Raw genomic sequence first — 23,327 nt, 5'->3', positions numbered from 1 at the left:
GTTCCTTGGTTTTCTGTTTCAGATGCATATCTTAATTTGATCCTCCTGTTGTTGCATGAATTTTACTGCAGAGCAAGAAATGCAAACTTGAAGTGTATTCAATGTTTAAAAAGTCTTGTAAATTATGAATCTACAAAACATGTCACATTTGCTGTTGCTGAGGGAATATTGTTGTGTTGTGTGATTCTGCTGCCAGTTAAAATGTGGTATCTGTTCTTACACAAGTGCATCCCAAATGACAAGATGTTCTTTCCCATACTGGGAGTTCAACCCGGGCGAAAACCAGGAATCCTAAAAGCCAGACCATATGGGAAGACAGTTACTTTAAAAAAACATCACAGACAAATCCATAAACGTTGAAATGATGCTTGTTGTAATTACAAGCTCCATCTTTTTTCTCAGCGATGTTGGAGAAAAGTCCCATATAAAATCAGTCTAAAATGTGTTTGAATCGAGAACTGCCAGACACAATGAAAAGTATACAGTATTTTTCACAGCTTGATTTTGGTCAAATAAATCTAGTTTTGAGCCAAACAGGAGTCAAATATTCAATCTTCTGACCTGTTATCAGACACGTTATTCATTGCGCCACTGGACGCACAGCCAAGCTGAAGTCAGGACACACCTGGGCCAGTGTACACATTCATAGCTTCTGTCACCGACAAGGTTCCTTGGGATTTCTGTTACAGATGCAAATCTTAATTTGATCCTCCTGTTGTTGCATGAATTTTACTGCAGAGCAAGAAATGCAGCCATGAAGTGTATTCAACGTTTAAAAAGCCTTGTATAATTTGAATGTACATAACATATCACATTTCCTGTTGCTGAGGGAATATTGTTGTGTTGTGTGAAACTGCTGCCAGTTAAAATGCAGTATCTGTTGTTACACAAGTGCATCACAAACGACAAGATATTCTTTCCCATACCGGGAGTTGAACCCGGGCCACCTGGGTGAAAACTAGGAATCCTAACCGCTAGACCATATGGGAAGACACATACTTAAAATACACATCACAGACAAATCTTTAAATGTTGACATTATGCCTGTTGGATTAAAAGCTACATCTTTTTTTCTCTGAGATGTTGGGGAATGTCCAGATGAAATCAGTCTAAAATGAGTTTGAAGTGAGAACAGCCAGAAGCACTGAAAAGTATTAAGTATCAATCCCGGCTTGATTTCAATCAATTAAATATCGAGCCAGCCAGGAGTCAAACCTAGAATCTTCTGATCCGTAGTCAGACACGTTATCCATTGCGCCACTGGCCCCACATCTGAGCTGAAGTCAGGTCACAGCTAGACCAGTGTACACAGTCATTGCGTCTGTCAACAACAAGGTTCCTTGGTTTTCTGTTTCAGATGCATATCTTAATTTGATCCTCCTGTTGTTGCATGAATTTTACTGCAGAGCAAGAAATGCAAACTTGAAGTGTATTCAATGTTTAAAAAGTCTTGTAAATTATGAATCTACAAAACATGTCACATTTGCTGTTGCTGAGGGAATATTGTTGTGTTGTGTGATTCTGCTGCCAGTTAAAATGTGGTATCTGTTCTTACACAAGTGCATCCCAAATGACAAGATGTTCTTTCCCATACTGGGAGTTCAACCCGGGCGAAAACCAGGAATCCTAAACGCCAGACCATATGGGAAGACAGTTACTTTAAAAAAACATCACAGACAAATCCATAAACGTTGAAATTATGCTTGTTGTAATTACAAGCTCCATCTTTTTCTCAGAGATGATGGAGAAAAGTCCCATATAAAATCAGTCTAAAATGTGTTTGAATCGAGAACTGCCAGACACAATGAAAAGTATACAATATTTTTCCCAGCTTGATTTTGGTCAAATAAATATATTTTTGAGCCAAACAGGAGTCAAATATTCAATCTTCTGACCTGTTATCAGACACGTTATCCATTGCGCCACTGGCCGCACAGCCAACGTTTAAAATGTGTTTGAATCGAGAACTGCCAGACACAATGAAAAGTATACAGTATTTTTCCCAGCTTGATTTTGGTCAAATAAATATAGTTTTGAGCCAAACAGGAGTCAAATATTCCATCTTCTGACCTGTTATCAGACACGTTATCCATTGCGCCACTGGCCGCACAGCCAAGCTGAAGTCAGGACACACCTAGGCAAGTGTACACAGTCATAGCTTCTGTCACCGACAAGGTTCCTTGGGATTTCTGTTACAGATGCAAATCTTAATTTGATCCTCCTGTTGTTGCATGAATTTTACTGCAGAGCAAGAAATGCAGCCATGAAGTGTATTCAACGTTTAAAAAGCCTCGTATAATTTGAATCTACATAACATGTCACATTTCCTGTTGCTGAGGGAATATTGTTGTGTTGTGTGAAACTGCTGCCAGTTAAAATGCAGTATCTGTTGTTACACAAGTGCATCCCAAACAACAAGATATTCTTTCCTATACCGGGAGTTGAACCCTGGCCACCTGGGTGAAAACCAGGAATCCTAACCGCTAGACCATATGGGAAGACACATACTTAAAATACACATCACAGACAAATCTTTAAATGTTGACATTATTATCCTGTTGGATTAAAAGCTACATCTTTTTTTCTCTGAGATGTTGGGGAATGTCCAGATGAAATCAGTCTAAAATGAGTTTGAAGTGAGAACAGCCAGAAGCACTGAAAAGTATTCAGTATCAATCCCGGCTTGATTTCAATCAATTAAATTAAGTATCGAGCCAGCCAGGAGTCGAACCTAGAATCTTCTGATCCGTAGTCAGACACGTTATCCATTGCGCCACTGGCCCCACGTGAAAGGTAAAGTCAGGTCATAGCTAGACCAGTGTACACAGTCATTGCGTCTGTCAACAACAAGGTTCCTTGGTTTTCTGTTTCAGATGCATATCTTAATTTGATCCTCCTGTTGTTGCATGAATTTTACTGCAGAGCAAGAAATGCAAACTTGAAGTGTATTCAATGTTTAAAAAGTCTTGTAAATTATGAATCTACAAAACATGTCACATTTGCTGTTGCTGAGGGAATATTGTTGTGTTGTGTGATTCTGCTGCCAGTTAAAATGTGGTATCTGTTCTTACACAAGTGCATCCCAAATGACAAGATGTTCTTTCCCATACTGGGAGTTCAACCCGGGCGAAAACCAGGAATCCTAAAAGCCAGACCATATGGGAAGACAGTTACTTTAAAAAAACATCACAGACAAATCCATAAACGTTGAAATGATGCTTGTTGTAATTACAAGCTCCATCTTTTTTCTCAGCGATGTTGGAGAAAAGTCCCATATAAAATCAGTCTAAAATGTGTTTGAATCGAGAACTGCCAGACACAATGAAAAGTATACAGTATTTTTCCCAGCTTGATTTTGGTCAAATAAATATAGTTTTGAGCCAAACAGGAGTCAAATATTCCATCTTCTGACCTGTTATCAGACACGTTATCCATTGCGCCACTGGCCGCTCAGCCAAGCTGAAGTCAGGACACACCTAGGCAAGTGTACACAGTCATAGCTTCTGTCACCGACAAGGTTCCTTGGGATTTCTGTTACAGATGCAAATCTTAATTTGATCCTCCTGTTGTTGCATGAATTTTACTGCAGAGCAAGAAATGCAGCCATGAAGTGTATTCAACGTTTAAAAAGCCTCGTATAATTTGAATCTACATAACATGTCACATTTCCTGTTGCTGAGGGAATATTGTTGTGTTGTGTGAAACTGCTGCCAGTTAAAATGCAGTATCTGTTGTTACACAAGTGCATCCCAAACGACAAGATATTCTTTCCCATACCGGGAGTTGAACCCGGGCCACCTGGGTGAAAACCAGGAATCCTAACCGCTAGACCATATGGGAAGACACATACTTAAAATACACATCACAGACAAATCTTTAAATGTTGACATTATTATCCTGTTGGATTAAAAGCTACATCTTTTTTTCTCTGAGATGTTGGGGAATGTCCAGATGAAATCAGTCTAAAATGAGTTTGAAGTGAGAACAGCCAGAAGCACTGAAAAGTATTCAGTATCAATCCCGGCTTGATTTCAATCAATTAAATATCGAGCCAGCCAGGAGTCAAACCTAGAATCTTCTGATCCGTAGTCAGACACATTATCCATTGCGCCACTGGCCCCACATCTAAGCTGAAGTCAGGTCACAGCTAGACCAGTGTACACAGTCATTGCGTCTGTCAACAACAAGGTTCCTTGGTTTTCTGTTTCAGATGCATATCTTAATTTGATCCTCCTGTTGTTGCATGAATTTTACTGCAGAGCAAGAAATGCAAACTTGAAGTGTATTCAATGTTTAAAAAGTCTTGTAAATTATGAATCTACAAAACATGTCACATTTGCTGTTGCTGAGGGAATATTGTTGTGTTGTGTGATTCTGCTGCCAGTTAAAATGTGGTATCTGTTCTTACACAAGTGCATCCCAAATGACAAGATGTTCTTTCCCATACTGGGAGTTCAACCCGGGCGAAAACCCGGAATCCTAAAAGCCAGACCATATGGGAAGACAGTTACTTTAAAAAAACATCACAGACAAATCCATAAACGTTGAAATGATGCTTGTTGTAATTACAAGCTCCATCTTTTTTCTCAGCGATGTTGGAGAAAAGTCCCATATAAAATCAGTCTAAAATGTGTTTGAATCGAGAACTGCCAGACACAATGAAAAGTATACAGTATTTTTCCCAGCTTGATTTTGGTCAAATAAATATAGTTTTGAGCCAAACAGGAGTCAAATATTCAATCTTCTGACCTGTTATCAGACACGTTATTCATTGCGCCACTGGACGCACAGCCAAGCTGAAGTCAGGACACACCTAGGCCAGTGTACACATTCATAGCTTCTGTCACCGACAAGGTTCCTTGGGATTTCTGTTACAGATGCAAATCTTAATTTGATCCTCCTGTTGTTGCATGAATTTTACTGCAGAGCAAGAAATGCAGCCATGAAGTGTATTCAACGTTTAAAAAGCCTTGTATAATTTGAATGTACATAACATATCACATTTCCTGTTGCTGAGGGAATATTGTTGTGTTGTGTGAAACTGCTGCCAGTTAAAATGCAGCATCTGTTGTTACACAAGTGCATCACAAACGACAAGATACTCTTTCCTATACCGGGAGTTGAACCCGGGCCACCTGGGTGAAAACAGGAATCCTAACCGCTAGACCATATGGGAAGACACATACTTAAAATACACATCACAGACAAATCTTTAAATGTTGACATTATGCCTGTTGGATTAAAAGCTACATCTTTTTTTCTCTGAGATGTTGGGGAATGTCCAGATGAAATCAGTCTAAAATGAGTTTGAAGTGGAAACAGCCAGAAGCACTGAAAAGTATTAAGTATCAATCCCGGCTTGATTTCAATCAATTAAATTAAGGATCGAGCCAGCCAGGAGTCAAACCTAGAATCTTCTGATCCGTAGTCAGACACGTTATCCATTGCGCCACTGGCCCCACATCTAAGCTGAAGTCAGGTCACAGCTAGACCAGTGTACACAGTCATTGCGTCTGTCAACAACAAGGTTCCTTGGTTTTCTGTTTCAGATGCATATCTTAATTTGATCCTCCTGTTGTTGCATGAATTTTACTGCAGAGCAAGAAATGCAAACTTGAAGTGTATTCAATGTTTAAAAAGTCTTGTAAATTATGAATCTACAAAACATGTCACATTTGCTGTTGCTGAGGGAATATTGTTGTGTTGTGTGATTCTGCTGCCAGTTAAAATGTGGTATCTGTTCTTACACAAGTGCATCCCAAATGACAAGATGTTCTTTCCCATACTGGGAGTTCAACCCGGGCGAAAACCAGGAATCCTAAAAGCCAGACCATATGGGAAGACAGTTACTTTAAAAAAACATCACAGACAAATCCATAAACGTTGAAATTATGCTTGTTGTAATTACAAGCTCCATCTTTTTCTCAGAGATGTTGGAGAAAAGTCCCATATAAAATCAGTCTAAAATGTGTTTGAATCGAGAACTGCCAGACACAATGAAAAGTATACAGTATTTTTCCCAGCTTGATTTTGGTCAAATAAATCTAGTTTTGAGCCAAACAGGAGTCATATATTCAATCTTCTGACCTGTTATCAGACACATTATCCATTGCGCCACTGGCCGCACAGCCAAGCTGAAGTCAGGACACACCTAGGCCAGTGTACACAGTCATAGCTTCTGTCACCGACAAGGTTCCTTGGGATTTCTGTTACAGATGCAAATCTTAATTTGATCCTCCTGTTGTTGCATGAATTTTACTGCAGAGCAAGAAATGCAGCCATGAAGTGTATTCAACGTTTAAAATGACTTGTATAATTTGAATCTACATAACATGTCACATGTCCTGTTACTGAGGGAACATTGTTGTGTTGTGTGAAACTGCTGCCAGTTAAAATGCAGTATCTGTTGTTACATGTTAGATATTCTTTCCCTTACGGGGAGTTGAAACCAGGCCACCTGGGTGAAAACCAGGAATCCTAACCGCTAGACCATATGGGAAGACACATACTTAAAATACACATCACAGACAAATCTTTAAATGTTGACATTATGCCTGTTGGATTAAAAGCTACATCTTTTTTTCTCTGAGATGTTGGGGAATGTCCAGATGAAATCAGTCTAAAATGAGTTTGAAGTGAGAACAGCCAGAAGCACTGAAAAGTATTCAGTATCAATCCCGGCTTGATTTCAATCAATTAAATATCAAGCCAGCCAGGAGTCGAACCTAGAATCTTCTGATCCGTAGTCAGACACGTTATCCATTGCGCCACTGGCCCCACGTCTAAGCTGAAGTCAGGTCACAGCTAGACCAGTGTACACAGTCATTGCATCTGTCAACAACAAGGTTCCTTGGTTTTCTGTTTCAGATGCATATCTTAATTTGATCCTCCTGTTGTTGCATGAATTTTACTGCAGAGCAAGAAATGCAAACTTGAAGTGTATTCAATGTTTAAAAAGTCTTGTAAATTATGAATCTACAAAACATGTCACATTTGCTGTTGCTGAGGGAATATTGTTGTGTTGTGTGATTCTGCTGCCAGTTAAAATGTGGTATCTGTTCTTACACAAGTGCATCCCAAATGACAAGATGTTCTTTCCCATACTGGGAGTTCAACCCGGGCGAAAACCAGGAATCCTAAACGCCAGACCATATGGGAAGACAGTTACTTAAAAAAACATCACAGACAAATCCATAAACGTTGAAATTATGCTTGTTGTAATTACAAGCTCCATCTTTTTTCTCAGAGATGTTGGAGAAAAGTCCCATGTAAAATCAGTCTAAAATGTGTTTGAATCGAGAACTGCCAGACACAATGAAAAGTATACAGTATTTTTCCCAGCTTGATTTTGGTCAAATAAATCTAGTTTTGAGCCAAACAGGAGTCAAATATTCAATCTTCTGACCTGTTATCAGACACGTTATCCATTGCGCCACTGGCCGCACAGCCAAGCTGAAGTCAGGACACACCTAGGCCAGTGTACACAGTCATAGCTTCTGTCACCGACAAGGTTCCTTGGGATTTCTGTTACAGATGCAAATCCTAATTTGATCCTCCTGTTGTTGCATGAATTTTACTGCAGAGCAAGAAATGCAGCCATGAAGTGTATTCAACGTTTAAAATGCCTTGTATAATTTGAATCTACATAACATGTCACATTTCCTGTTGCTGAGGGAATATTGTTGTGTTGTGTGAAACTGCTGCCAGTTAAAATGCAATATCTGTTGTTACACAAGTGCATCCCAAACAACAAGATATTCTTTCCCATACCGGGAGTTGAACCCGGGCCACCTGGGTGAAAACAAGGAATCCTAACCGCTAGACCATATGGGAAGACACATACTTAAAATACATATCACAGACAAATCTTTAAATGTTGACATTATGCCTGTTGGATTAAAAGCTACATCTTTTTTTCTCTGAGATGTTGGGGAATGTCCAGATGAAATCAGTTTGAAGTGAGAACAGCCAGAAGCACTGAATAGTATTCAGTATCAATCCCGGCTTGATTTAAATCAATTCAATATCGAGCCAGCCAGGAGTCGAACCTAGAATCTTCTGATCCGTAGTCAGACACGTTATCCATTGCGCCACATTAAGCTGAGGTCAGGTCACACCTAGACCAGTGTACACAGTCATTGCGTCGGTCAACAACAAGGTTCCTTGGTTTTCTGTTTCAGATGCATATCTTAATTTGATCCTCCTGTTGTAGCATGAATTTTACTGCAGAGCAAGAAATGCAATCTTGAAGTGTTTTCAATGTTTAAAAAGTATTGTAAATTATGAATCTACAAAACATGTCACATTTGCTGTTGCTGAGGGAATATTGTTGTGTTGTGTGATTCTGCTGCCAGTTAAAATGTGGTATCTGTTCTTACACAAGTGCATCCCAAATGACAAGATGTTCTTTCCCATACTGGGAGTTCAACCCGGGCGAAAACCAGGAATCCTAAACGCCAGACCATATGGGAAGACAGTTACTTAAAAAAAACATCACAGACAAATCCATAAACGTTGAAATTATGCTTGTTGTAATTACAAGCTCCATCTTTTTTCTCAGAGATGTTGGAGAAAAGTCCCATGTAAAATCAGTCTAAAATGTGTTTGAATCGAGAACTGCCAGACACAATGAAAAGTATACAGTATTTTTCCCAGCTTGATTTTGGTCAAATAAATCTAGTTTTGAGCCAAACAGGAGTCAAATATTAAATCTTCTGACCTGTTATCAGACAAGTTATCCATTGCCCCACTGGCCGCACAGCCAAGCTGAAGTCAGGACACACCTAGGCCAGTGTACACAGTCATAGCTTCTGTCACCGACAAGGTTCCTTGGGATTTCTGTTACAGATGCAAATCTTAATTTGATCCTCCTGTTGTTGCATGAATTTTACTGCAGAGCAAGAAATGCAGCCATGAAGTGTATTCAACGTTTAAAAAGCCTTGTATAATTTGAATCTACATAACATGTCACATTTCCTGTTGCTGAGGGAATATTGTTGTGTTGTGTGAAACTGCTGCCAGTTAAAATGCAGTATCTGTTGTTACACAAGTGCATCCCAAACGACAAGATATTCTTTCCCATACCGGGAGTTGAACCCGGGCCACAACCAGGAATCCTAACCGCTAGACCATATGGGAAGACACATACTTAAAATACACATCACAGACAAATCTTTAAATGTTGACATTATGCCTGTTGGATTAAAAGCTACATCTTTTTTTCTCTGAGATGTTGGGGAATGTCCAGATGAAATCAGTCTAAAATGAGTTTGAAGTGAGAACAGCCAGAAGCACTGAAAAGTATTCAGTATCAATCCCGGCTTGATTTCAATCAATTAAATATCGAGCCAGCCAGGAGTCGAACCTAGAATCTTCTGATCCGTAGTCAGACACATTATCCATTGCGCCACTGGCCCCACGTCTAAGCTGAAGTCAGGTCACAGCTAGACCAGTGTACACAGTCATTGCGTCTGTCAACAACAAGGTTCCTTGGTTTTCTGTTTCAGATGCATATCTTAATTTGATCCTCCTGTTGTTGCATGAATTTTACTGCAGAGCAAGAAATGCAAACTTGAAGTGTATTCAATGTTTAAAAAGTCTTGTAAATTATGAATCTACAAAACATGTCACATTTGCTGTTGCTGAGGGAATATTGTTGTGTTGTGTGGTTCTGCTGCCAGTTAAAATGTGGTATCTGTTCTTACACAAGTGGATCCTAAATGACAAGATGTTCTTTCCCATACTGGGAGTTCAACCAGGGCGAAAACCAGGAATCCTAAACGCCAGACCATATGGGAAGACAGTTACTTAAAAAAACATCACAGACAAATCCATAAATGTTGAAATTATGCTTGTTGTAATTACAAGCTCCATCTTTTTTCTCAGAGATGTTGGAGAAAAGTCCCATGTAAAATCAGTCTAAAATGTGTTTGAATCGAGAACTGCCAGACACAATGAAAAGTATACAGTATTTTTCCCAGCTTGATTTTGGTCAAATAAATCTAGTTTTGAGCCAAACAGGAGTCAAATATTCAATCTTCTGACCTGTTATCAGACACGTTATCCATTGCGCCACTGGCCGCACAGCCAAGCTGAAGTCAGGACACACCTAGGCCAGTGTACACAGTCATAGCTTCTGTCACCGACAAGGTTCCTTGGGATTTCTGTTACAGATGCAAATCTTAATTTGATCCTCCTGTTGTTGCATGAATTTTACTGCAGAGCAAGAAATGCAGCCATGAAGTGTATTCAACGTTTAAAATGACTTGTATAATTTGAATCTACATAACATGTCACATTTCCTGTTGCTGAGGGAATATTGTTGTGTTGTGTGAAACTGCTGCCAGTTAAAATGCAATATCTGTTGTTACACAAGTGCATCCCAAACGACAAGATATTCTTTCCCATACCGGGAGTTGAACCCGGGCCACCTGGGTGAATGTCCAGATGAAATCAGTCTAAAATCAGTCTAAAATGAGTTTGAACTGAGAACAGCCAGAAGCACCGAAAAGTATACAGTATCAATCCCGGCTTGATTTCAATCAATTAAATTAAGTATCGAGCCAGCCAGGAGTCGAACCTAGAATCTTCTGATCCGTAGTCAGACACGTTATCCATTGCGCCACTGGCCCCACGTCTAAGATGAAGTCAGGTTATAGCTAGACCAGTGTACACAGTCATTGCGTCTGTCAACAACAAGGTTCCTTGGTTTTCTGTTTCAGATGCATATCTTAATTTGATCCTCCTGTTGTTGCATGAATTTTACTGCAGAGCAAGAAATGCAAACTTGAAGTGTATTCAATGTTTAAAAAGTCTTGTAAATTATGAATCTACAAAACATGTCACATTTGCTGTTGCTGAGGGAATATTGTTGTGTTGTGTGTTTCTGCTGCCAGTTAAAATGTGGTATCTGTTCTTACACAAGTGCATCCCAAATGACAAGATGTTCTTTCCCATACTGGGAGTTCAACCCGGGCGAAAACCAGGAATCCTAAACGCCAGACCATATGGGAAGACAGTTACTTAAAAAAAACATCACAGACAAATCCATAAACGTTGAAATTATGCTTGTTGTAATTACAAGATCCATCTTTTTTCTCAGAGATGTTGGAGAAAAGTCCCATGTAAAATCAGTCTAAAATGTGTTTGAATCGAGAACTGCCAGACACAATGAAAAGTATACAGTATTTTTCCCAGCTTGATTTTGGTCAAATAAATCTAGTTTTGAGCCAAACAGGAGTCAAATATTCAAACTTCTGACCTGTTATCAGACACGTTATCCATTGCGCCACTGGCCGCACAGCAAAGCTGAAGTCAGGACACACCTAGGCCAGTGTACACAGTCATAGCTTCTGTCACAGACAAGGTTCCTTGGGATTTCTGTTAAAAATGCAAATCTTAATTTGATCCTCCTGTTTTTGCATGAATTTTACTGCAGAGCAAGAAATGCAGCCATGAAGTGTATTCAACGTTTAAAATGCCTTGTATCATTTTAATCTACATAAAATGTCAAATTTCCTGTTGGTGAGGGAATATTGTTGTGTTGTGCGAAACTGCTGCCAGTTAAAATACAGTATCCGTTGTTACACAAGTGCATCCCAAACAACAAGATATTCTTTCCCATACCGGGAGTTGAACCCGGGCCACCTGGGTGAAAACCAGGAATCCTAACCGCTAGACCATATGGGAAAACACATACTTAAAATACACATCACAGACAAATCTTTAAATGTTGACATTATGCCTGTTGGATTAAAAACTACATATTTTTTTCTCTGAGATGTTGGGGAATGTCCAGATTAAATCAGTCTAAAATGAGTTTGAAGTGAGAACAGCCAGAAGCACTGAAAAGTATTAAGTATCAATCCCAGCTTGATTTCAATCAATTAAATTAAGTATCGAGCCAGCCAGGAGTCGAACCTAGAATCTTGTGATCCGTAGTCAGACACATTATCCATTGCGCCACAGGCCCCACGTCTAAGCTGAAGTCAGGTCACAGCTAGACCAGTGTACACAGTCATTGCGTCTGTCAACAACAAGGTTCCTTGGTTTTCTGTTTCAGATGCATATCTTAATTTGATCCTCCTGTTGTTGCATGAATTTTACTGCAGAGCAAGAAATGCAAACTTGAAGTGTATTCAATGTTTAAAAAGTCTTGTAAATTATGAATCTACAAAACATGTCACATTTGCTGTTGCTGAGGGAATATTGTTGTGTTGTGTGGTTCTGCTGCCAGTTAAAATGTGGTATCTGTTCTTACACAAGTGGATCCTAAATGACAAGATGTTCTTTCCCATACTGGGAGTTCAACCCGGGCGAAAACCAGGAATCCTAAACGCCAGACCATATGGGAAGACAGTTACTTAAAAAAACATCACAGACAAATCCATAAATGTTGAAATTATGCTTGTTGTAATTACAAGCTCCATCTTTTTTCTCAGAGATGTTGGAGAAAAGTCCCATGTAAAATCAGTCTAAAATGTGTTTGAATCGAGAACTGCCAGACACAATGAAAAGTATACAGTATTTTTCCCAGCTTGATTTTGGTCAAATAAATCTAGTTTTGAGCCAAACAGGAGTCAAATATTCAATCTTCTGACCTGTTATCAGACACGTTATCCATTGCGCCACTGGCCGCACAGCCAAGCTGAAGTCAGGACACACCTAGGCCAGTGTACACAGTCATAGCTTCTGTCACCGACAAGGTTCCTTGGGATTTCTGTTACAGATGCAAATCTTAATTTGATCCTCCTGTTGTTGCATGAATTTTACTGCAGAGCAAGAAATGCAGCCATGAAGTGTATTCAACGTTTAAAATGACTTGTATAATTTGAATCTACATAACATGTCACATTTCCTGTTGCTGAGGGAATATTGTTGTGTTGTGTGAAACTGCTGCCAGTTAAAATGCAATATCTGTTGTTACACAAGTGCATCCCAAACGACAAGATATTCTTTCCCATACCGGGAGTTGAACCCGGGCCACCTGGGTGAATGTCCAGATGAAATCAGTCTAAAATCAGTCTAAAATGAGTTTGAACTGAGAACAGCCAGAAGCACCGAAAAGTATACAGTATCAATCCCGGCTTGATTTCAATCAATTAAATTAAGTATCGAGCCAGCCAGGAGTCGAACCTAGAATCTTCTGATCCGTAGTCAGACACGTTATCCATTGCGCCACTGGCCCCACGTCTAAGATGAAGTCAGGTTATAGCTAGACCAGTGTACACAGTCATTGCGTCTGTCAACAACAAGGTTCCTTGGTTTTCTGTTTCAGATGCATATCTTAATTTGATCCTCCTGTTGTTGCATGAATTTTACTGCAGAGCAAGAAATGCAAACTTGAAGTGTATTCAATGTTTAAAAAGTCTTGTAAATTATGAATCTACAAAACATGTCACATTTGCTGTTGCTGAGGGAATATTGTTGTGTTGTGTGTTTCTGCTGCCAGTTAAAATGTGGTATCTGTTCTTACACAAGTGCATCCCAAATGACAAGATGTTCTTTCCCATACTGGGAGTTCAACCCGGGCGAAAACCAGGAATCCTAAACGCCAGACCATATGGGAAGACAGTTACTTAAAAAAAACATCACAGACAAATCCATAAACGTTGAAATTATGCTTGTTGTAATCACAAGATCCATCTTTTTTCTCAGAGATGTTGGAGAAAAGTCCCATGTAAAATCAGTCTAAAATGTGTTTGAATCGAGAACTGCCAGACACAATGAAAAGTATACAGTATTTTTCCCAGCTTGATTTTGGTCAAATAAATCTAGTTTTGAGCCAAACAGGAGTCAAATATTCAAACTTCTGACCTGTTATCAGACACGTTATCCATTGCGCCACTGGCCGCACAGCAAAGCTGAAGTCAGGACACACCTAGGCCAGTGTACACAGTCATAGCTTCTGTCACAGACAAGGTTCCTTGGGATTTCTGTTACAGATGCAAATCTTAATTTGATCCTCCTGTTGTTGCATGAATTTTACTGCAGAGCAAGAAATGCAGCCATGAAGTGTATTCAACGTTTAAAATACCTTGTATAATTTGAATCTACATAACATGTCACATTTCCTGTTGCTGAGGGAATATTGTTGTGTTGTGTGAAACTGCTGCCAGTTAAAATTCAATGTCTGTTGTTACACAAGTGCATCCCAAACTACAAGATATTCTTTCCCATAGCGGGAGTTGAACCCGGGCCACCTGGGTGAAAACCAGGAATCCTAACCGCTAGACCATATGGGAAGACGTATACTTAAAATACACATCACAGACAAATCTTTAAATGTTTACATTATGCCTGTTGGATTAAAAGCTACATCTTTTTTTCTCTGAGATGTTGGGGAATGTCCAGATGAAATCAGTCTAAAATGAGTTTGAAGTGAGAACAGCCAGAAGCACTGAAAAGTATTCAGTATCAATACCGGCTTGATTTAAATCAATTAAATTAAGTATCGAGCCAACCAGGAGTCGAACCTAGAATCTTCTGACCCGTAGTCAGACACGTTATCTATTGCACCACTGGCCCCACGTTTAAGCTGAAGTCAGGTCACAGCTAGACCAGTGTACACAGTCATTGCGTCTGTCAACAACAAGGTTCCTTGGTTTTCTGTTTCAGATGTATATCTTAATTTGATCCTCCTGTTGTTGCATGAATTTTACTGCAGAGCAAGAAATGCAAACTTGAAGTGTATTCAATGTTTAAAAAGTCTTGTAAATTATGAATCTACAAAACATGTCACATTTGCTGTTGCTGAGGGAATATTGTTGTGTTGTGTGATTCTGCTGCCAGTTAAAATGTGGTATCTGTTCTTACACAAGTGCATCCCAAATGACAAGATGTTCTTTCCCATACTGGGAGTTCAACCCGGGCGAAAACCAGGAATCCTAAACGCCAGACCATATGGGAAGACAGTTACTTAAAAAAAACATCACAGACAAATCCATAAACGTTGAAATTATGCTTGTTGTATTACAAGCTCCATCTTTTTTCTCAGAGATGTTGGAGAAAAGTCCCATATAAAATCAGTCTAAAATGTGTTTGAATCGAGAACTGCCAGACACAATGAAAAGTATACAGTATTTTTCCCAGCTTGATTTTGGTCAAATAAATATAGTTTTGAGCCAAACAGGACTCAAATATTCAACTTCTGACCTGTTATCAGACACGTTATCCATTGCGCCACTGGCCGCACAGCCAAGCTGAAGTCAGGACACACCTAGGCCAGTGTACACAGTCATAGCTTCTGTCACAGACAAGGTTCCTTGGGATTTCTGTTACAGATGCAAATCTTAATTTGATCCTCCTGTTGTTGCATGAATTTTACTGCAGAGCAAGAAATGCAGCCATGAAGTGTATTCAACGTTTAAAATGCCTTGTATAATTTGAATCTACATAACATGTCACATTTCCTGTTGCTGAGGGAATATTGTTGTGTTGTGTGAAACTGCTGCCAGTTAAAATGCAATATCTGTTGTTACACAAGTGCATCCCAAACTACAAGATATTCTTTCCCATACCGGGAGTTGAACCCGGGCCACCTGGGTGAAAACCAGGAATCCTAACCGCTAGACCATATGGGAAGACACATACTTAAAATACACATCACAGACAAATCTTTAAATGTTGACATTATGCCTGTTGGATTAAAAGCTACATCTTTTTTTCTCTGAGATGTTGGGGAATGTCCAGATGAAATCAGTCTAAAATGAGTTTGAAGTGAGAACAGTCAGAAGCACTGAAAAGTATTCAGTATCAATACCGGCTTGATTTAAATAAATTAAATTAAGTATCGAGCCAGCCAGGAGTCGAACCTAGAGTCTTCTGATCCGTAGTCAGACACGTTATCCATTGCGCCACTGGCCCCACGTCTAAGCTGAAGTCAGGTCACAGCTAGACCAGTGTACACAGTCATTGCGTCTGTCAACAACAAGGTTCCTTGGTTTTCTGTTTCAGATGCATATCTTAATTTGATCCTCCTGTTGTTGCATGAATTTTACTGCAGAGCAAGAAATGCAAACTTGAAGTGTATTCAATGTTTAAAAAGTATTGTAAATTATGAATCTACAAAACATGTCACATTTGCTGTTGCTGAGGGAATATTGTTGTGTTGTGTGATTCTGCTGCCAGTTAAAAGTCTGTTGTTACACAAGTGCATCCCAAATGACAAGATGTTCTTTCCCATACCGGGAGTTCAACCCGGGCGAAAACCAGGAATCCTAAACGCCAGACCATATGGGAAGACAGTTACTTAAAAAAACATCACAGACAAATCCATAAACGTTGAAATTATGCTTGTTGTAATTACAAGCTCCATCTTTTTCTCAGAGATGTTGGAGAAAAGTCCCATATAAAATCAGTCTAAAATGTGTTTGAATCGAGAACTGCCAGACACAATGAAAAGTATACAGTATTTTTCCCAGCTTGATTTTGGTCAAATAAATCTAGTTTTGAGCCAAACAGGAGTCAAATATTCAATCTTCTGACCTGTTATCAGACACGTTATCCATTGCGCCACTGGCCGCACAGCCAAGCTGAAGTCAGGACACACCTAGGCCAGTGTACACAGTCATAGCTTCTGTCACCGACAAGGTTCCTTGGGATTTCTGTTACAGATGCAAATCTTAATTTGATCCTCCTGTTGTTGCATGAATTTTACTGCAGAGCAAGAAATGCAGCCATGAAGTGTATTCAACGTTTAAAATGCCTTGTATAATTTGAATCTACATAACATGTCACATTTCCTGTTGCTGAGGGAATATTGTTGTGTTGAATCCCAAAAGACAAGATATTCTTTCCCATACCGGGAGTTGAACCCAGGCCACCTGGGTGAAAACCAGGAATCCTAACCGCTAGACCATATGGGAAGACACATACTTAAAATACACATCACAGACAAATCTTTAAATGTTGACATTATGCCTGTTGGATTAAAAGCTACATCTTTTTTTCTCTGAGATGTTGGGGAATGGCCAGATGGAATCAGTCCAAAATGAGTTTGAAGTGAGAACAGCCAGAAGCACTGAAAAGAATACAGTATCAATCCCGGCTTGATTTCAATCAATTAAATTAATTATCGAGCCAGCCAGGAGTCGAACCTAGAATCTTCTGATCTGTAGTCAGACACGTTATCCATCGCGCCACTGGCCCCACGTCTAAGCTGAAGTCAGGTCACAGCTAGACCAGTGTACACAGTCATTGCGTCTGTCAACAACAAGGTTCCTTGGTTTTCTGTTTCAGATGCATATCTTAATTTGATCCTCCTGTTGTTGCATGAATTTTACTGCAGAGCAAGAAATGCAAACTTGAAGTGTATTCAATGTTTAAAAAGTCTTGTAAATTATGAATCTACAAAACATGTCACATTTGCTGTTGCTGAGGGAATATTGTTGTGTTGTGTGATTCTGCTGCCAGTTAAAATGTGGTATCTGTTCTTACACAAGTGCATCCCAAATGACAAGATGTTCTTTCCCATACAGGGAGTTCAACCCGGGCGAAAGTGGGCCAGTGTACACAGTCATAGCTTCTGTCACCGACAAGGTTCCTTGGGATTTCTGTTACAGATGCAAATCTTAATTTGCATGAATTTTACTGCAGAGCAAGAAATGCAGCCATGAAGTGTATTCAACGTTTAAAATGCCTTGTATAATTTGAATCTACATAACATGTCACATTTCCTGTTGCTGAGGGAATATTGTTGTGTTGTGTGAAACTGCTGCCAGTTAAAATGCAGTATCTGTTGTTACACAAGTGCATCCCAAACGACAAGATATTCTTTCCTATACCGGGAGTTGAACCCGGGCCACCTGGGTGAAAACCAGGAATCCTAACCGCTAGACCATATGGGAAGACACATACTTAAAATACACATCACAGACAAATCTTTAAATGTTGACATTATGCCTGTTGGATTAAAAGCTACATCTTTTTTTCTCTGAGATGTTGGGGAATGTCCAGATGAAATCAGTCTAAAATGAGTTTGAAGTGAGAACAGCCAGAAGCACTGAAAAGTATTCAGTATCAATCCCGGCTTGATTTCAATCAATTAAATTAAGTATCGAGCCAGCCAGGAGTCGAACCTAGAATCTTCTGATCCGTAGTCAGACACGTTATCCATTGCGCCACTGGCCCCACGTGAAAGCTGAAGTCAGGTCACAGCTAGACCAGTGTACACAGTCATTGCGTCTGTCAACAACAAGGTTCCTTGGTTTTCTGTTTCAGATGCATATCTTAATTTGATCCTCCTGTTGTTGCATGAATTTTACTGCAGAGCAAGAAATGCAAACTTGAAGTGTATTCAATGTTTAAAAAGTCTTGTAAATTATGAATCTACAAAACATGTCACATTTGCTGTTGCTGAGGGAATATTGTTGTGTTGTGTGATTCTGCTGCCAGTTAAAATGTGGTATCTGTTCTTACACAAGTGCATCCCAAATGACAAGATGTTCTTTCCCATACTGGGAGTTCAACCAGGGCGAAAACCAGGAATCGTAAACGCCAGACCATATGGGAAGACAGTTACTTAAAAAAAACATCACAGACAAATCCATAAACGTTGAAATTATGCTTGTTGTATTACAAGCTCCATCTTTTTCTCAGAGATGTTGGAGAAAAGTCCCATATAAAATCAGTCTAAAATGTGTTTGAATCGAGAACTGCCAGACACAATGAAAAGTATACAGTATTTTTCCCAGCTTGATTTTGGTCAAATAAATATAGTTTTGAGCCAAACAGGAGTCAAATATTCAATCTTCTGACCTGTTATCAGACACGTTATCCATTGCGCCACTGGCCGCACAGCCAAGCTGAAGTCAGGCCAGTGTACACAGTCATAGCTTCTGTCACCGACAAGGTTCCTTGGGATTTCTGTTTCAGATGCAAATCTTAATTTGATCCTCCTGTTGTTGCATGAATTTTACTGCAGAGCAAGAAATGCAGCCATGAAGTGTATTCAACGTTTAAAATGCCTTGTATAATTTGAATCTACATAACATGTCACATTTCCTGTTGCTGAGGGAATATTGTTGTGTTGTGTGAAACTGATGCCAGTTAAAATGCAGTATCTGTTGTTCCACAAGTGCATCCCAAACGACAAGATTTTCGTTCCCATACCAGGAGTTAAACACGGGCCACCTGGGTGAAAACCAGGAATCCTAACCGCTAGACCATATGGGAAGACACATACTTAAAATACACATCACAGACAAATCTTTAAATGTTGACATTATGCCTGTTGGATTAAAAGCTACATCTTTTTTTCTCTGAGATGTTGGGGAATGGCCAGATGGAATCAGTCCAAAATGAGTTTGAAGTGAGAACAGCCAGAAGCACTGAAAAGAATACAGTATCAATCCCGGCTTGATTTCAATCAATTAAATTAATTATCGAGCCAGCCAGGAGTCGAACCTAGAATCTTCTGATCCGTAGTCAGACACGTTATCCATTGCGCCACTGGCCCCACGTGAAAGCTGAAGTCAGGTCACAGCTAGACCAGTGTACACAGTCATTGCGTCTGTCAACAACAAGGTTCCTTGGTTTTCTGTTTCAGATGCATATCTTAATTTGATCCTCCTGTTGTTGCATGAATTTTACTGCAGAGCAAGAAATGCAAACTTGAAGTGTATTCAATGTTTAAAAAGTCTTGTAAATTATGAATCTACAAAACATGTCACATTTGCTGTTGCTGAGGGAATATTGTTGTGTTGTGTGATTCTGCTGCCAGTTAAAATGTGGTATCTGTTCTTACACAAGTGCATCCCAAATGACAAGATGTTCTTTCCCATACTGGGAGTTCAACCCGGGCGAAAACCAGGAATCCTAAACGCCAGACCATATGGGAAGACAGTTACTTTAAAAAAACATCACAGACAAATCCATAAACGTTGAAATTATGCTTGTTGTATTACAAGCTCCATCTTTTTCTCAGAGATGTTGGAGAAAAGTCCCATATAAAATCAGTCTAAAATGTGTTTGAGTCGAGAACTGCCAGACACAATGAAAAGTATACAGTATTTTTCCCAGCTTGATTTTGGTCAAATAAATCTAGTTTTGAGCCAAACAGGAGTCAAATATTCAATCTTCTGACCTGTTATCAGACACGTTATCCATTGCGCCACTGGCCGCACAGTCAAGCTGAAGTCAGGCCAGTGTACACAGTCATAGCTTCTGTCACCGACAAGGTTCCTTGGGATTTCTGTTACAGATGCAAATCTTAATTTGCATGAATTTTACTGCAGAGCAAGAAATGCAGCCATGAAGTGTATTCAACGTTTAAAATGCCTTGTATAATTTGAATCTACATAACATTTCCTGTTGCTGAGGGAATATTGTTGTGTTGTGTGAAACTGCTGCCAGTTAAAATGCAGTATCTGTTGTTACACAAGTGCATCCCAAATGACAAGATATTCTTTCCCATACCGGGAGTTGAACCCGGGCCACCTGGGTGAAAACCAGGAATCCTAACCGCTAGACCATATGGGAAGACACATACTTAAAATACACATCACAGACAAATCTTTAAATGTTGACATTATTATCCTGTTGGATTAAAAGCTACATCTTTTTTTCTCTGAGATGTTGGGGAATGTCCAGATGAAATCAGTCTAAAGTGAGAACAGCCAGAAGCACTGAAAAGTATTCAGTATCAATCCCAGCTTGATTTCAATCAATTAGATTAATTATCAAGCCAGCCAGGAGTCGAACCTAGAATCTTCTGATCCGTAGTCAGACACGTTATCCATTGCGCCACTGGCCCCACGTGAAAGCTGAAGTCAGGTCACAGCTAGACCAGTGTACACTGTCATTGCGTCTGTCAACAACAAGGTTCCTTGGTTTTCTGTTTCAGATGCATATCTTAATTTGATCCTCCTGTTGTTGCATGAATTTTACTGCAGAGCAAGAAATGCAAACTTGAAGTGTATTCAATGTTTAAAAAGTCTTGTAAATTATGAATCTACAAAACATGTCACATTTGCTGTTGCTGAGGGAATATTGTTGTGTTGTGTGATTCTGCTGCCAGTTAAAATGTGGTATCTGTTCTTACACAAGTGCATCCCAAATGACAAGATGTTCTTTCCCATACTGGGAGTTCAACCCGGGCGAAAACCAGGAATCCTAAACGCCAGACCATATGGGAAGACAGTTACTTAAAAAAAACATCACAGACAAATCCATAAACGTTGAAATTATGCTTGTTGTATTACAAGCTCCATCTTTTTCTCAGAGATGTTGGAGAAAAGTCCCATATAAAATCAGTCTAAAATGTGTTTGAATCGAGAACTGCCAGACACAATGAAAAGTATACAGTATTTTTCCCAGCTTGATTTTGGTCAAATAAATATAGTTTTGAGCCAAACAGGAGTCAAATATTCAATCTTCTGATCTGTTATCAGACACGTTATCCATTGCGCTACTGGCCGCACAGCCAAGCTGAAGTCAGGCCAGTGTACACAGTCATAGCTTCTGTCACCGACAAGGTTCCTTGGGATTTCTGTTTCAGATGCAAATCTTAATTTGATCCTCCTGTTGTTGCATGAATTTTACTGCAGAGCAAGAAATGCAGCCATGAAGTGTATTCAACGTTTAAAATGCCTTGTATAATTTGAATCTACATAACATGTCACATTTCCTGTTGCTGAGGGAATATTGTTGTGTTGTGTGAAACTGCTGCCAGTTAAAATGCAGTATCTGTTGTTACACAAGTACATCCCAAACGACAAGATATTCTTTCACATACCAGGAGTTGAACCCGGGCCACCTGGTTGAAAACCAGGAATCCTAACCGCTAGACCATATGGGAAGACACATACGTAAAATACACATCACAGACAAATCTTTAAATGTTGACATTATGCCTGTTGGATTAAAAGCTACATCTTTTTTTCTCTGAGATGTTGGGGAATGTCCAGATGAAATCAGTCTAAAATGAGTTTGAAGTGAGAACAGCCAGAAGCACTGAAAAGTATTCAATATCAATCCCGGCTTGATTTCAATCAATTAAATTAAGTATCGAGCCAGCCAGGAGTCGAACCTAGAATCTTCTGACCCGTAGTCAGACACGTTATCCATTGCGCTACTGGCCGCACAGCCAAGCTGAAGTCAGGCCAGTGTACACAGTCATAGCTTCTGTCACCGACAAGGTTCCTTGGGATTTCTGTTACAGATGCAAATCTTAATTTGCATGAATTTTACTGCAGAGCAAGAAATGCAGCCATGAAGTGTATTCAACGTTTAAAATGCCTTGTATAATTTGAATCTACATAACATTTCCTGTTGCTGAGGGAATATTGTTGTGTTGTGTGAAACTGCTGCCAGTTAAAATGCAGTATCTGTTGTTACACAAGTGCATCCCAAATGACAAGATATTCTTTCCCATACCGGGAGTTGAACCCGGGCCACCTGGGTGAAAACCAGGAATCCTAACCGCTAGACCATATGGGAAGACACATACTTAAAATACACATCACAGACAAATCTTTAAATGTTGACATTATTATCCTGTTGGATTAAAAGCTACATCTTTTTTTCTCTGAGATGTTGGGGAATGTCCAGATGAAATCAGTCTAAAGTGAGAACAGCCAGAAGCACTGAAAAGTATTCAGTATCAATCCCAGCTTGATTTCAATCAATTAGATTAATTATCGAGCCAGCCAGGAGTCGAACCTAGAATCTTCTGATCCGTAGTCAGACACGTTATCCATTGCGCCACTGGCCCCACGTGAAAGCTGAAGTCAGGTCACAGCTAGACCAGTGTACACTGTCATTGCGTCTGTCAACAACAAGGTTCCTTGGTTTTCTGTTTCAGATGCATATCTTAATTTGATCCTCCTGTTGTTGCATGAATTTTACTGCAGAGCAAGAAATGCAAACTTGAAGTGTATTCAATGTTTAAAAAGTCTTGTAAATTATGAATCTACAAAACATGTCACATTTGCTGTTGCTGAGGGAATATTGTTGTGTTGTGTGATTCTGCTGCCAGTTAAAATGTGGTATCTGTTCTTACACAAGTGCATCCCAAATGACAAGATGTTCTTTCCCATACTGGGAGTTCAACCCGGGCGAAAACCAGGAATCCTAAACGCCAGACCATATGGGAAGACAGTTACTTAAAAAAAACATCACAGACAAATCCATAAACGTTGAAATTATGCTTGTTGTATTACAAGCTCCATCTTTTTCTCAGAGATGTTGGAGAAAAGTCCCATATAAAATCAGTCTAAAATGTGTTTGAATCGAGAACTGCCAGACACAATGAAAAGTATACAGTATTTTTCCCAGCTTGATTTTGGTCAAATAAATATAGTTTTGAGCCAAACAGGAGTCAAATATTC

General features: G+C 39.5%; 24 non-coding genes across 24 annotated transcripts; all 24 read right to left on the bottom strand.

The window, feature by feature from the left end:
* Positions 1–917: 917 nt before the first annotated feature.
* trnae-uuc (transfer RNA glutamic acid (anticodon UUC)) lies at positions 918–989 on the bottom strand. The gene has a single exon. It is a non-coding gene; the product is annotated as a tRNA-Glu (tRNA).
* Positions 990–1,194: 205 nt separating this feature from the next.
* Positions 1,195–1,267, bottom strand: trnar-acg (transfer RNA arginine (anticodon ACG)). Its single transcript has one exon. It is a non-coding gene; the product is annotated as a tRNA-Arg (tRNA).
* Positions 1,268–2,426: 1,159 nt separating this feature from the next.
* On the bottom strand, positions 2,427–2,498 carry trnae-uuc (transfer RNA glutamic acid (anticodon UUC)). The gene has a single exon. It is a non-coding gene; the product is annotated as a tRNA-Glu (tRNA).
* Positions 2,499–2,710: 212 nt separating this feature from the next.
* Positions 2,711–2,783, bottom strand: trnar-acg (transfer RNA arginine (anticodon ACG)). Its single transcript has one exon. It is a non-coding gene; the product is annotated as a tRNA-Arg (tRNA).
* Positions 2,784–3,768: 985 nt separating this feature from the next.
* Positions 3,769–3,840, bottom strand: trnae-uuc (transfer RNA glutamic acid (anticodon UUC)). The gene has a single exon. It is a non-coding gene; the product is annotated as a tRNA-Glu (tRNA).
* A 1,546-nt stretch (positions 3,841–5,386) lies between these two features.
* On the bottom strand, positions 5,387–5,459 carry trnar-acg (transfer RNA arginine (anticodon ACG)). Its single transcript has one exon. It is a non-coding gene; the product is annotated as a tRNA-Arg (tRNA).
* A 1,245-nt stretch (positions 5,460–6,704) lies between these two features.
* Positions 6,705–6,777, bottom strand: trnar-acg (transfer RNA arginine (anticodon ACG)). Its single transcript has one exon. It is a non-coding gene; the product is annotated as a tRNA-Arg (tRNA).
* Positions 6,778–7,761: 984 nt separating this feature from the next.
* trnae-uuc (transfer RNA glutamic acid (anticodon UUC)) lies at positions 7,762–7,833 on the bottom strand. The gene has a single exon. It is a non-coding gene; the product is annotated as a tRNA-Glu (tRNA).
* A 1,510-nt stretch (positions 7,834–9,343) lies between these two features.
* On the bottom strand, positions 9,344–9,416 carry trnar-acg (transfer RNA arginine (anticodon ACG)). Its single transcript has one exon. It is a non-coding gene; the product is annotated as a tRNA-Arg (tRNA).
* Positions 9,417–10,558: 1,142 nt separating this feature from the next.
* trnar-acg (transfer RNA arginine (anticodon ACG)) lies at positions 10,559–10,631 on the bottom strand. Its single transcript has one exon. It is a non-coding gene; the product is annotated as a tRNA-Arg (tRNA).
* Positions 10,632–11,616: 985 nt separating this feature from the next.
* Positions 11,617–11,688, bottom strand: trnae-uuc (transfer RNA glutamic acid (anticodon UUC)). The gene has a single exon. It is a non-coding gene; the product is annotated as a tRNA-Glu (tRNA).
* Positions 11,689–13,113: 1,425 nt separating this feature from the next.
* trnar-acg (transfer RNA arginine (anticodon ACG)) lies at positions 13,114–13,186 on the bottom strand. Its single transcript has one exon. It is a non-coding gene; the product is annotated as a tRNA-Arg (tRNA).
* Positions 13,187–14,171: 985 nt separating this feature from the next.
* trnae-uuc (transfer RNA glutamic acid (anticodon UUC)) lies at positions 14,172–14,243 on the bottom strand. The gene has a single exon. It is a non-coding gene; the product is annotated as a tRNA-Glu (tRNA).
* A 1,266-nt stretch (positions 14,244–15,509) lies between these two features.
* On the bottom strand, positions 15,510–15,581 carry trnae-uuc (transfer RNA glutamic acid (anticodon UUC)). The gene has a single exon. It is a non-coding gene; the product is annotated as a tRNA-Glu (tRNA).
* A 210-nt stretch (positions 15,582–15,791) lies between these two features.
* Positions 15,792–15,864, bottom strand: trnar-acg (transfer RNA arginine (anticodon ACG)). Its single transcript has one exon. It is a non-coding gene; the product is annotated as a tRNA-Arg (tRNA).
* A 929-nt stretch (positions 15,865–16,793) lies between these two features.
* trnae-uuc (transfer RNA glutamic acid (anticodon UUC)) lies at positions 16,794–16,865 on the bottom strand. The gene has a single exon. It is a non-coding gene; the product is annotated as a tRNA-Glu (tRNA).
* A 909-nt stretch (positions 16,866–17,774) lies between these two features.
* On the bottom strand, positions 17,775–17,846 carry trnae-uuc (transfer RNA glutamic acid (anticodon UUC)). The gene has a single exon. It is a non-coding gene; the product is annotated as a tRNA-Glu (tRNA).
* Positions 17,847–18,056: 210 nt separating this feature from the next.
* Positions 18,057–18,129, bottom strand: trnar-acg (transfer RNA arginine (anticodon ACG)). Its single transcript has one exon. It is a non-coding gene; the product is annotated as a tRNA-Arg (tRNA).
* Positions 18,130–19,383: 1,254 nt separating this feature from the next.
* Positions 19,384–19,456, bottom strand: trnar-acg (transfer RNA arginine (anticodon ACG)). Its single transcript has one exon. It is a non-coding gene; the product is annotated as a tRNA-Arg (tRNA).
* A 950-nt stretch (positions 19,457–20,406) lies between these two features.
* On the bottom strand, positions 20,407–20,478 carry trnae-uuc (transfer RNA glutamic acid (anticodon UUC)). The gene has a single exon. It is a non-coding gene; the product is annotated as a tRNA-Glu (tRNA).
* Positions 20,479–20,679: 201 nt separating this feature from the next.
* On the bottom strand, positions 20,680–20,752 carry trnar-acg (transfer RNA arginine (anticodon ACG)). Its single transcript has one exon. It is a non-coding gene; the product is annotated as a tRNA-Arg (tRNA).
* A 972-nt stretch (positions 20,753–21,724) lies between these two features.
* On the bottom strand, positions 21,725–21,796 carry trnae-uuc (transfer RNA glutamic acid (anticodon UUC)). The gene has a single exon. It is a non-coding gene; the product is annotated as a tRNA-Glu (tRNA).
* A 569-nt stretch (positions 21,797–22,365) lies between these two features.
* trnae-uuc (transfer RNA glutamic acid (anticodon UUC)) lies at positions 22,366–22,437 on the bottom strand. Its single transcript has one exon. It is a non-coding gene; the product is annotated as a tRNA-Glu (tRNA).
* Positions 22,438–22,638: 201 nt separating this feature from the next.
* On the bottom strand, positions 22,639–22,711 carry trnar-acg (transfer RNA arginine (anticodon ACG)). The gene has a single exon. It is a non-coding gene; the product is annotated as a tRNA-Arg (tRNA).
* Positions 22,712–23,327: the final 616 nt, after the last annotated feature.

This window comes from Oncorhynchus clarkii, unplaced genomic scaffold (genome assembly GCF_045791955.1).
Source record: "Oncorhynchus clarkii lewisi isolate Uvic-CL-2024 unplaced genomic scaffold, UVic_Ocla_1.0 unplaced_contig_6467_pilon_pilon, whole genome shotgun sequence".
NCBI classification, from domain to species: Eukaryota; Metazoa; Chordata; class Actinopteri; order Salmoniformes; family Salmonidae; genus Oncorhynchus; species Oncorhynchus clarkii.
This window is presented reverse-complemented; position numbering and strand designations above follow the sequence as displayed.